General features: G+C 37.2%; 1 protein-coding gene across 6 annotated transcripts in view; it reads right to left on the reverse strand.

The window, feature by feature from the left end:
- Positions 1-10218, reverse strand: part of tead3b (TEA domain family member 3 b) — a 52330-nt gene extending 42112 nt beyond the window's left edge. For 4 of the 6 annotated variants that reach the window (XM_089134526.1, XM_039653958.2, XM_039653967.2 and 1 more), the window contains exons 1-2: positions 10051-10217; positions 9608-9674 (exon numbers count right to left, since the gene is read on the reverse strand). The gene's annotated coding sequence lies outside the window, so the exon portion shown is untranslated. Of the gene's footprint in view, positions 1-9607; positions 9675-10050 lie in introns of all 6 variants that reach the window. The other 2 variants (XM_089134525.1, XM_089134524.1) reach the window with 2 other exon arrangements.

The following is a 10218-nucleotide window of genomic DNA, read 5'->3' on the forward strand; positions in this document are numbered from 1 at the left end:
TCGCGTCTGGTTACGACAAAAACTCTGATTAACATAAAAAGATACTTTTTTCGCGTGTAGTTAGGACACGGTGTAATACTTTCTCTTGGTTCGTCTCAGTCTGAATTCGTTTTGATATAAGTCGCACCTGACTATAAGTCGCAGGACCAGCCAAACTATGGAAAAAAGCGTGACCGCCATTTACAAATAAAGGTAAAACAACAATGTCCGGGTGATTTTGAAGTTGGAGGAGAAAATGAGATGGAGTTACTCTACATTATGTGACCTTTCCAAAGTTATTAATTAATGCGCTAGAATGCATGACCAAGCTTGTGTAGCTAGTAATATCAGCCTACACATACTTGCATAGAGTAGTTCAGAGCCGTAGATGTGATCTTAACACAGTTTAATAGGATTAAATCAAGTCTTGCAGGACTTCCAGCACATAATGTACGCTATTATATAAAGTCAGGGAACTAGCCGAGATGCATCACTTCAACTTCCTTCCAGTGCGATATGCTTGTATGAGAGAGTAAACACTTTCGGTCGCAACACATCTCTCTTGGTTTGTATCTCTTTCTTCAATTCTCCATCTCCCCGCCACACTCATTCACCCGCTTTCGTTCTTTCCTTCTCTGCATTTAGCTCTAATAAATTCTACCCTTCTCCTCCAACAACTTCCTCTTACTTCCTTTCTGGCTCGGCACTCAGGAAACAATCACTGTTGAAGAGTCTGGTCTGTGTGTGTGTGTGTGTGAGAGAGAGAGAGAGAGAGAGAGAGAGAGAGAGAGAGAGAGAGAGAGAGAAAGAGAGAGAGAGATAGTAAGAGAGAGAGAGATAGTGAGATAGTAGGTGTGTGTGTGTGTGTGTGTGTGTGTGACCTCAGTGTTTCCCTAATGTCCACCACAGTGACCCCTAGTAATGTGTGTATATATGTGTCAAAACACTGTGGTATCAAACGTTCATAGAAATTATAATCTGTTACACTGTTATTTTTTGCAATTAATTTAATTTGTACATTTTAATTTAAGTTGTTATAATACTTTGTTATTATTACTGTCTTCACTATACTATGTGTTACAAGCTTTGGCAATATTGTAAATATGTACAGTCATGCCAATAAAGCAATTTAAATTGAATTGATAGAGAGAGAGAGAGAGAGAGAGAGAGAGAGAGTGAGAGAGAGATAGTGAGAGAGTGAGAGAGAGAGTGAGATAGTGAGAGAGAGAGAGTGAGAGAGAGAGTGAGAGAGTGAGAGAGAGTGAGATAGTGAGAGAGAGAGAGTGAGATAGTGAGAGATAGTGAGAGAGTGAGAGAGAGAGTGAGATAGTGAGAGAGAGAGAGTGAGATAGTGAGAGAGAGAGAGTGAGAGAGAGATAGTGAGAGAGTGAGAGAGAGTGAGATAGTGAGAGAGAGGCCCCGTCCACACTACTGCGTTTTCGTTTAAAAACGGAGACCTTTTGCTACGTTTGCACCTCCCGTCCAGACTAAAACAGGAAAAAAGAAAAGAAGTTTAGAAAAGTTTAGAAGTTTAGGAGAAGTTTAGAAACGCTGCAGCTCCGTTTTGCGTTTTAAATCTCCGGAGGGCGTTTTAGTGTGGACAGTAGGTGTCGTATTCATTTTAATTCTCCGTTTTTAAACGAAAACGCAGTAGCCAGACGGGGCCAGAGATAGTGAGAGAGAGAGAGTGAGAGACAGAGGGAGAGAGTTCATACAACATTCATACACATGTATATAATGTTCAATATTGTTTTTTTTACATGCTTTTTATTTTATTTATTAATCTTTGTGTATAATATTATTATTGTTTCATGATATCAGTATTATTATGTTTGCGTACTAAATGTTCTAAATCATTTTCTATGTTGTTTTGATGCTTTGGCAATACAAAATGTTTTTTTTTTTTTGCTTTCTGAATCAAAAATTGAGAGAGAGCGCGGCCGATCTGCTCGACAGACGATGAAAGTGTAAAATTACTTAGAAATTTAACGCTTCCTTTTACAGTACATGTACTTGCATAGAAAGTACTGGCTAATATAAGGTAAGTACATGGGTAGGGGTAGGTTTAGGGTTGGTACTAGTTATTACCCAGTAATTGTAGTTACTAAAACAAGTACATAGTATTTACATGGGTAACTGGACTGTAAAAGGAAGCGTTACCACACACGGTCCCACTTTATATTAAGTGGCTTTAAGTACGATGTACTTACATTGAACAACAAGTACAATGTATTATTGTGTTCCTGTTGTATTGTAAAACACTTTTGCTGCTATTGAGGTGTGATACGGGTAAGGTTAGGGACAGGTGTGGTGGTGTGGGTCGGTTAAGGTGTGGGGGAGGGTCAACTGTTGTAATTACAAAAATAATTACATAAAGTAATTATAGCTGTAATTACATGCTGGAATTTTAAAATGTAAGAACATGTATGTACACAATAAGTCCATTGTATCAAATTATTAATTTCAATGTAAGTACATAGTACTAAAAGCCACTTAATATACTCTTTACACGCACACAAGACCCTGTTGGAAATAACCCTTGATGCAAACGAGACAGCTGGACATGAATCTCCTGTATATTACCAGCTTCCGACTCCTGACTTTCGACATTATCCATGGGGGTGACTTTCCAGGACGGCGTCTGCTCTCAGATCTCTCCATATGGTTTACTCCAGTGCTGATTCAGACAGCAGAGGAAAGACTGACACAAAGAGCGCCGCGTGTGCCAGAAGACTCGCTCGAACGTCTGATTCAGCACTTTCCGAGGAAAAGCGTCAGGCGAATATGTGAAGGAGTGCTCTTGCCTGACTTGGTCATTTAGCGGCTGAGGCAGGGGCTCGTGCCAAACCCCATGAAAACCCAAAAGACACGCATAAGGAGACAAATGCTCACAGGACTCTCGGGATGGCAGAGAGAAAGAGGCCAAAAAGATACAATCTACTCAAGTTCATACAAATTATATCTGCAATCTCATTTCTTGAGTACACTGTAAAACCGATTTTCGAAAAGTGGTAAATAAAAGAAAGATTAGAGTATGTTTTATGAGAAAACACTAGTCTTAAAATGTTTATTTCAATGCGTCACTTGCCATTTATTTGTGAAAAAGGTTTCAAAGTAAATCCTACACCAAATGTTTTTTTTAGTATTTTACAAAACTTACCATAGAGGTTTCCAAAACAGACATTGCAAAAGTGTAAAGTATAGAAGATAGACAGCAAAATAGAAAAATTAATTGGTTTGATCTAAAATGGTAAACAATCTGACTCTAAAAACTCTTCAATAAGCCTCACGATCTTACATCTCATTGACAATTTAAAGAGACGGTTCACTCAAAAATAAAAATCCCATGTGTCATTCCAAACCTGAATGACTGACTTCAGTGGAACGCAAAACATGGAAACTAATTGGGGTCCAAAACAACACTGTATTCCAACCAAATCAATGGGTCCAATGTTGTTTTGCACCATATTTAGTTTTACACAAGACACTCTTCTTTTGTGTACAGGTTTTGAAAAAAGACTTAAAGGAGGAGTTCACTTTTAAAAAAACTTTTGTTGATAATTTACTCGCCCCCGTGTCATCCAAGATGTCAATGTCTTTCTTTCTTCAGTCGAAAAGAAATTAGGTTTTTGATGGAAACTTAACAGGATTTTTCTCCATATAATGGACTTCAATGGGGTCCAAACGGTTCAAGGTCCAAATGAGAGTTTCAGTGCAGCTTCAAAGGGCTTTAAACGACACCAGACGATGAATAAGGGTCTTATCTAGCAAAACGAGCAGCCATTTAAAAAAAAAAAAAAAAAGTTTTATAAGCTCAAATGGTCGCCTTGCTCTGTTCTGATGCACATTTTGTTTGTTGAATGAACCAAATGACACAAAAAAGATTCGATTTTGATAAACGAGTTCGAACAGGAGAGTCACGAACGCGCATCACAGAACAGAGCAAGGCGAGCATTTGTGCTTATAAAACTTAAACTTTGTTATTTATTTTTGAAATGGCCGCTCGTTTCGCTTGATAAGACCCTTATTTATCGTCTGGTGTCGTTTAAAGCCCTTTGAAGCTGCACTGAAACTCTGTTTTGGACCTTGAGCCGTTTGGACCCCATTGAAGTCCATTATATGGAGAAAATCCTGGAACGTTTTCATCAAAAACCTTAATTTCTTTTCCACTGAAGAAAGAAAGACATGGACATCTTGGATGACATGGGGGTGAGGAAATTATCAGCAAAAGTCATCAGTTCACTGGGTTTTTTTTTTAAAGTGAACTACTCCTTTAAGGGTGAGTTAACGATGATATTTTCATTTTTGTGTGAATTAATCTTTTAGTACTGAAGAAACTAGGGGTGCAAACGGTTAATCAATTATCAATTAATTGTCGACAAAAATTTACTCGCTTAAATTAAATTAACTGTTGGCTAATTGAACATTGCGAACGTGACACGAGATGCTCACGCGACAAATTTTGAGGCGGCAAAAAACAAAAATGCTATCCTCGAAAATCCAGCTATATTTATTCTAACAATAACTTAGCTCACCTGTCAACACTCCCGTTTTTCCCGGGTTTCTCCCGGACCCCTTACGGTTTGTTATTTTTTGCGGAAAACTAGTCTGTCTGTCACACGTTCGTACATGGGGTGTTGGCATACACAGCAAAATTAGTGTTCGAGGCACACGACACATACGCGCGCAGCTCTTAAAGGGGCCACACCTTATTTCCACTCGTTAAGTTGTTGTACATATTTTTTCAAGTATTTTAATTTTCTGTACATAATTTATTTAGTTAAACTACATAAATGCCATTATCCGTGACGTATCCCAACTGTTACAATAAAACATCAATTGAGCAATATAACATGCATTTTTATTCAGTATATAAGCAATATTTTGCTTTTTATGCTAAATTGATACCGTGAGAAATTTACATTCTCAGGAAAATAGGCGCTTATCAGTTAATCGTTAATCAATTGATAAGCTTGATAAACTAATGATTAGAGCCCGACCGATAAAGGATTCTGAAGGCCGATACCGATACAAATATTTGTTGGTTTTAAAATCCGATATTCCGACATTTCGGCCGATATTTTTTATTTTATTTTTTTTTCAGGAACGCACAACAAAACATTAACAGATTTCCCCAACATTGGTTATTTGTAGTTATGTATGAGTGAGTTTTAATTAAAATAATATGATAATGCATTTTAAAAAGAAATTTGTTTCTTTTATTGTCGCAACAGAACAGAGGAGGAACCAAAGCTCATTAATTAATTAACAAATCTCATTAAATTCCACTGATGATGGTGGCATTAGCTAGCTTTGTGGTTAGCTAGAATGTGTTGCGCGTTATAAACGAGTGTTGCCAACAGGCCAGGGATGGTGTAGAGTGCCCCCTGGTGGACAAACTTATACAACTCCAACATGACATGGTTGAAGCGCGTTTCATCCATTTTTATTTTATTTTTGAAATATTCATTTATCGGCCATTATAACTGCCGATACCGATAGTTTTTAAAATCGGCCGATAATAATATCGGTCTGGCTCTACTAATGATTAATGAATATATTGATAATTTGCATCCCTAGAAGAAACCCAAACCCTCTAAGAATGAGCCATACCTGACATTAATTAATATATACATTAAATTATGATGATATGACAAAAAAATGCCAACAATGTTCACTGAAATGATTATCACACTCTGATAACGAAACCATGAAAGATCTTCTAAGCAAACAATGTCAAATAAAAAGAATGACGAGGGAAAGCTAAAAAAAAAAAAAATCAACTTGCCTTCCTTTTTTCAATTCACATTTTTAGATTAGATGCAACTCAGGTGCATGCGAGTGTGTGTGGAGCGTATATGACTGCCCCGTGAACCCCGGTGCACTGCCACAAACAGTTGGTTTCAAGAACAACTGGAAAGTTTAGCAACTTCAGACAGACAGAAACAAAGGCTATACTGTTCTAGCCCACGGCTCGCCCCTCCCTCAATCCAAAAACGGCCACGGAGAAGCCAGAAAATCTTATCTGCCAATGTCTCACGCATGTAAACAAGTGTTAATTTTCAGCGCAACGTAAACACGCTTTCATAGGCCGCCTCTCCATCATCATTAATAAAGCATAGCGACACATTCTGTGTGCTTTGGCTCGCGTCTCGCCACTGGCTCCTTCGACCGCGACGTGGAAAGGGACTTTAATTTGAAAGGGAAAAATTTAATTTCGACCGTATAAAATGTTTCCTTCTGCAAACAAACAGGGAGGTGAGGAGGCCAAACGGCAGGGCATCATGCAAGATGTGCTCTTTCTCTCAAATGCTTGAAAACACACACAGCTAGATATTTGTTCAGAGCTCTGGTAAGTGGTCACCATTTGGAGAGCCACTTCTGCGGCGGGTGCTAAAAGGCCGCTTCAGTCTGGACAAATGGAAAGAGGCTCATTACGCTCTCAGCTGAGCCCTTAACACGAACCAGCTAAAGGAACTGTCAACTGGCCAGCAACATAAACACATATGGCACAAACAATCCGCTCGATCCTTTTAGGAGGATACGCTCGGGGCTTTCTGCATCGAGAACTAAACTTCAGGACTGGTTTGGGTACTGGATTGAAAGCTCAGTGCAAGAACAAACAAATCATTAAAACTGATTTGTTAGCTTATTAAACAGTGAAGCTCTATTTAGCATGGAAGGGCGAATGCCTCGCTCGGCAAAGCTCGACAGTGGAGGGAGTTCGGGGTTAGTTTGTGATGTCTGAAAAAAATGAGGACAGCAAACAGAAAATTTGCAGCTGAGAAACAAATGTGGCCCATCGCGGAAGCCATAAAAGGCAACGTGCGTGCGGCATCTGTTTAAATTCACCCCCCCACTAAAAAAAATAAATAAAAGTGTATGTCTTCTTAAAATGCAATGCACAAATGTTTTGCCATTTTGAAAAACAGACAATTGTGCATAAACTAATATACAAAATCACTTCCTAAAAAAATTTGTAAATACTAAAGGAAATCATTTTATTTCCTAAATGTTGTTCATGTCATTTGCGATCATTGAAGGAGTAGTTCACTTTTTAAAAAAAAAAACTTTTGCTGATAATTTACACGCCCCCGTGTCATCCAAGATGTCCGTGTCTTTCTTTCTTCAGTCGAAAAGAAATTAAGGTTTTTGATGAAAACATTCAAGGATTTTCTCCTTATAATGGACTTCAATGGGGTCCAAACGGTCCAAATGAGAGTTTCAGTGCAGCTTCAAAGGGCTTTAAACGACACCAGACGATGAATAAAGGTCTTATCTAGCAAAACGAACGCTCATTTAAAAAAAAATAAAAAGTTTAAGTTTTATAAGCACAAATGCTCACAAAGGTGTCGTTTAAAGCCCTTTGAAGCTGCACTGAAACTCTCTTATGGACCTTGAACCGTTTGGACCCCATTGAAGTCCATTATATGGAGAAAAATCCTGGAATGTTTTCATCAAAAACCTTAATTTCTTTTCGACTGAAGAAAGAAAGACATGGACATCTTGGATGACATGGGGGTGAGTAAATTATCAGCAAAAGTTTTTTTTAAAAGTGAACTAATCATTTAAGCCTAAAATTAAAAGTCTAAAATAATTAGCATTCTATTATTGTGAGTGACATGATGTGAAGGCCAAGTATAGTGACCCATAACTCAGAATCTAACCCATTCAAGTGAAGTAAGTGCACAAACATTAGGAGCAGTGACTATTGAACACATACACCCCAGTCATTTCCTGACACCATTGAGAATCGAACCCACAACCTTCAGGCTACCAGTCTGCCTCTCTAACCATTGGGACATGACTGCCTGTGTTGAGGCTTTAGCTTACATATTTACCCAAAGGAATTTTTCAACAGACATTTCCGTACCACAGCACTGACTTACAGTAAAGTGCACATATCACTTAAGTGGCAAATACCAGGACAGGTTGCCTAAAGTGCACATCACACGCTAAACTAGACGAAACTTTAAAAAGACTTTAGGTGAGCAATGTTTTTGAGCAATGTCTCTGGGCAATCCTGTTGCCTGGGCACTTTCCCATTGAAAATGGGCAATACATTTCTATCTGAATAATTTAGATTGGTCGTGGGCCCTGTGTTTTTAGAAAAAAATGCTCAAATTTTCCTGTGTATCACCACGTTTAGTGTAAATCTCTTGATTGGTTTCATTTGTTGCAACATTTCAGAATTTAAATATGCAACAAAAAAAATATTTGGCTCTAAATTAAGCAATCAAAATATAAACAAAAATTAGACAAAACAAATTGGAGCACATTTAGTTACTTCAACTGTTGACTAAACAAAAATCACCACAACATCTGGTGTTCAGTCTCTTTAAAGAGAAACAATATACAAACATAGAAAAAAAATTCACACAACAACAATCACTTCTAAGCAAAAATTAACACCACTTGACCTATATCTAGATGGATTTCAGCCTTTTTTAAGAAGCCCAACCTTTCAAAAAGGAGTTAAAACAGAAGTCAACCCTACCAAGCGGCAGGACTTGAAGAAGCAGTTTGGGCTGAACTGACTAAGTCGAACCTGAAGTGCAGCATTTCTGTTTAACGAAACCTGTCCATTAATAGTAAGTCGGAGGAACAATCAAAATGTGGAGAGCATCATTACACATACTTGCAAATGTGTGGGAGAACTAAAAACAAATTCACACATTTACGAGGAGTACAAAATTGAAAATACTTAGGTCTCACCAATAAAAAATAACTGTACAATGCAAATTAATACACTGATGAGATGGAAAAGTTATTAATAATGCGAGAAACCCTCCAATTTTCACAATTGTCATTGTTTTTTTGTTGTTGTATTTCATAGTTTATGTTACTATATGTTTTATAATACGTTGAAGGCTCATGATTCTTTGACAAATTTGACCATAAAGACCAGATGAAAAATGTATATTTTACATTTTTTTATTACAAAAAAAAAGTTTTAGACCAAAATGTAAACTGCTATTAGTTTTTGTTTATATTCTTAAAAGTGTCACAAAGCCAGCTTCAGACACCAAAAAGAGTCAAAATAATCTCTTAAAACCATTGAAGGGTTAAAATTTGAAACCTTTAAACTTTATTTGGGCGGGAAGATCACTCAACGTCACTGCTTTACCTGAGGTAAACTGATCGTTTTTTAAATTATTATTATTATTGGCAAAAATGTTTTTTTTTATACTAAAAAAAAAAAATTATATCATAAACAATATATTACAGACATTAAGCCCCATACCATACAATAATATTAAAATTATATAAATCGGTGTTGATAAACCAGTTGGCTGCCATATGAAAAGTGCCTGAAGGCACTTTCCACAGAAATCAGTTTAACTGAAATCATTAACATTTCAAATATTGTATAAAATAGGTTCAATGTAAAAATATTTAAATAGTTTACTAAACCCACAAAATATTTTTCTTTCCAATTAGTGTCATTTGTTTTCATTTTACGTTATGAAATAAAAACTTATTTACAAGAAAATCTTGTAAACAAATAACATAACGTTGTATATGCATATATTTCTCCACTCTTAAAACATTTATCAGTGTTAACCTTTCTAAATGTTAAATCTTAGTAACACTTCTTGAGCCTGTCAAGTGAAACAAACACACTTACCTGATAACGCAGAAAAAAGGGCGAACGATCTCTCCAAACACTTCTGTCGTTTCTCTCTGACAATTTTCTGGAACAACAAAACCTCGTTGCTTATTTTGAAATACAAGTGTTTGGAAAATCCTGCCACCAGAGTAAATAAGAGCCTGTGCAAACGAGCATGACATTTTCGCCTCAACTTCTACGTGCAACAATGGAAGCGTTAGTTGGAATAATGTTTCTAACTTAAAAGTCTAATTCTGAGGCAAAAGTTCCCGGTTACCACACTAAAACGGCTTCCTCGCTCTCACACACGCACAATTACAGCATATCCACACGGAATCGTGTCCCTCATCCCACCCAACGCAGGGAGTTCCGAGGAAAAATGCGAAATATGACAAAGATCTGAAAACTTCGCTAGTGAAAAACGCGATCAGACAAAGGGAACGAGTGAATCTAAAACTCACCTTTATTAGGAAACACCTCTACCGAAAGAACTGGACGAGGTTTATGTCTTTAAAGTTATATTTATCTTGGTGCTCTATTGTTTTCAGTTATATTTCTCCCGGTTTGACAGTAAAGGTGGAATGCGAAGTATGGGTTTGGTATGAAATTCACGCACTTCAGTGGAAAAC

Source organism: Pimephales promelas, chromosome 8 (genome assembly GCF_988280905.1).
Source record: "Pimephales promelas chromosome 8, fPimPro1.hap1.1, whole genome shotgun sequence".
NCBI classification, from domain to species: domain Eukaryota; kingdom Metazoa; phylum Chordata; class Actinopteri; order Cypriniformes; family Leuciscidae; genus Pimephales; species Pimephales promelas.